Genomic DNA, 3,249 nt, shown 5'->3' with positions numbered 1-3,249 from the left:
GGTAAAAAAGTGATATGAACTTTAAGGGGTATATACAGATATCCATGTAAGGATTTCCGAGGAGCTTATATAGAATTTGGGATTGGGTGTATTATATATTTCAAATTCTAAATTTGAGATTGGTTATATTATATATTCAAATTCTATGTTGTATTGGAGGTTGTTTATAAATTCACGGAAGATTATAAATGAATTTGTTTAGAAGCTGGTATTGTCTTGATCTGCTTAAAGAATTTGTTTCAAGTCCATGAAATAAATTAGGGTGAGTGTGAACAGCGGAGGATTTTAAAATACTAGTGTGCTGCTCATTTTGTAGTTTCTTTGAGGTCCTTTTCCTTGGAATTGGACAAGCTAATTGGTTTCAGAAAGGAGGGAAAGTGATGTTGTGAATTGGGCTTCTTGGTGTTCTTTTAAAAGCCCCGAATGCTGAAGCTTCTACCTCGACCCAAGTGTTCATCCAAGAACCTAAAAGACAAGCCGAATATTCGGAGGTGGAACCTTCAAGAGGAAGCAGATAATGGCAATGGATTAAGTGGTTTATGGGCTTGTGGGAATTTTCTTTTTTTTCCTTGGACTTGTTTTTATTGTTATTGTTTTTCGTAACATTACAAAAAGTTCAGGAAATTGATTTGCTGGAGAGCTTATGCTATTCAGTTATTATTAAGGTTTCCAATGACAGGTCTTGTATTGCATGAAGCTATGTTCTTAGTGTTCTATTCAGCTCTGTTCTTTTCTGCATTCCAAGAAATCTTTGGAGTTCGCCTTAGTCAAGACTAGTTTAGGTCTGAAGAAACCTCTTGATAGGGTGTTATTATCCATTTCGTCTAGTTGAAGAAAGCTTCATATGGTTTTTGGATTTCCCAAGGTCTTGTTGTATTGTTTTACTCCCTTGACTTGACTCAATTGCTTATAGCTCATGTGCTAGTTTATTTTCAGCTCAAGTTGCACCACTGTAAGTTTTCGAGATTTTCGCAGTTGGATCTTGACTAGATTCATAGGGACACCCTCAATGTCAAGTTGAATTAAATCAAGCTTGAGCTCTTGGAAGAACAGGAAGGTCAGTGGCTGTAAGTTGCACAGCTTCACCTTTCTTTCTGTCCTAGGGTCTTCTAGGCTTGATCCAAAAAGAGTGGAAGCAGTATGGATGAGAATGGTGAAATAGATCAGCTAGAAGAAGTGATGTTGCCAGGTTTTCGATTTCATCCGACGGATGAGGAGCTTGTTGGGTTTTATCTGAAGAGGAAGATTGAGCAAAACCACTTGCCATTCAGCTTATCAGGCAACTGGATATCTACAAATATGATCCATGGGATCTTCCAAGTAAGCCACTCCTTTGTGCTGCAGTCTGAATTATCCATCATTATCTTTCATGAAGAGTATATATGCATGTTTATACATCATAATTTGCCCAAGTTGCTTGGTTTCATAAAATTACTGAAGTTTTCCTTTATATCTAACTAATTTAAACTTTCTGTCATCAAGATTTTTAACTTTAATATAGCTTCTAACCAGTAATATAACATACTCAGCCTGCCATATCCTTTGTTCCTTAAGAATTCTTTTTTAGTGAGAAGATGCAATAGAACCTTACAAAAATAAGTTAAAAGTTTGGTGCTCTAGGTTACTATGGTCTTCTACACTAGGGCTCAGGGCAAGATTAAAAGAACATTACTTATCACAAAAACTTGGAACATCCTAACTACTTACTTGGTATTGAGACCTCCTTATGAGCTTTCAAAGGGGAAAAATCTCAACCTTTTTGATATAGTGAAATATAATGTCTGCTTCTAATTTTTCTCTCATCTTCTTGCTATATCCACTGAGAAGAGCTAGCTATGACTGGAGAGAAGGAATGGTACTTCTACTGCCCAAGGGACCGGAAATATAGGAACAGCCCAAGGCCTAACAGAGTCACAGGTGCTGGATTTTGGAAAGCCACAGGAACAGATAGGCCAATCTACTCCTCTGATGGAACTAAGTGCATAGGCCTAAAGAAATCACTCGTCTTCTACAGGGGCCGAGCTGCCAAAGGGATCAAAACTGACTGGATGATGCATGAGTTCAGGCTGCCATCTTTATTTGATTCATCCCCTGCCAATAGGCCTTTTAGTAAGAACATTCCTGCCAACGTAAGCAATTAACACAAACTTTTCGGCTTTAGGCTAACAATTTTGTTTACATAATATTAACCTCTCTTGGTACTGAAAACAGGACCAATGGGCAATCTGTAGGATCTTTAAGAAAACCAGCTCCGTGGCACGAAAGGCACTGCCTCAGTCCTTGCCATCTTCTTTACCTAAGATCGATGATGCCAACCAATTCGCTTTCGAGAACAGTACTTGCATGAACCAGTTTGGTAGTAACAATGGCTTACAGTTGCAGCAGCAGCAGAGAAACATAACTCATCATCTTGATGCTAGCTCTTATGGAACCAGCAAAAACAGCTACAGACATTCTTTACCTCCTATTTCGAGTGAAGAAATACCTGCTAACTTCATGTTCTCTCCTGTTGAACTATCAGTGCAAAACAAGAGATTACTCAAAGTTGCTTCCATGATTCATAACATCTCACCAACAATGTTTACTGATGTAGAGAAGGCCTCGTTGAATATAGATTTTGGACAGCCCAAAAATTGTGATGGAGTTGGAACAGATTTACCACTTGAGGTAGTTCAGCACTTGGGAAGTGGAGAAGAAGAAGGTAGCATGAAGGTAATCGCAAATACAAGCTTTGCTGCCAATGATCATTTGGAAACCATGCATGCAATCAGTTTTCCCTTGGGCTTGCTACCTAAACTTTCTGATGAGGGGAAAACCAACTTGCAATGGGTTTCCTCGTTGTGCGCAAATGAGATGTTGAGTTACCCTACGAACGAATGTTATACTTGAAAACAAGAACCATATAGAGAGTGAGGTTCATCTTGCTAGTATTGCAACTAGCTTAAACTTAATTTAGAGTTTGTTGCTTCACTCTGTACCAGCAATAAGAAGTGCATCTTGCAAATAATTAACAGAATGAGAAGATTGGTTATATATTCTGATATTATTTTACAGAGAATGAGCCAGAAGGCATAATTGGAAAATATTTCATCAGGTCTAAATGATTGATATGGAGACGAGTACAACCTTCTAGCCACAATGTTGCACAATAAGCAGAAAGAACTGAAAAAAAAAAAAAATCCTAAGAAAGTAAAACTTTTCAGTACATACTATCCGGCAAGCATCTGATGCAAAGGTCCAAAGGAATCG

At 38.1% G+C, this 3,249-nt stretch overlaps 1 pseudogene; it reads left to right on the top strand.

Moving 5' to 3' along the window:
* Positions 1-464: 464 nt before the first annotated feature.
* Positions 465-2,966, top strand: LOC140854339 (putative NAC domain-containing protein 94; annotated as a pseudogene).
* Positions 2,967-3,249: the final 283 nt, after the last annotated feature.

This window comes from Elaeis guineensis, chromosome 16 (genome assembly GCF_000442705.2).
Source record: "Elaeis guineensis isolate ETL-2024a chromosome 16, EG11, whole genome shotgun sequence".
NCBI lineage: Eukaryota > Viridiplantae > Streptophyta > Magnoliopsida > Arecales > Arecaceae > Elaeis > Elaeis guineensis.
The sequence above is the reverse complement of the archived record's forward strand: the minus strand, read 5'-3'. Positions and strand labels throughout refer to the sequence as shown.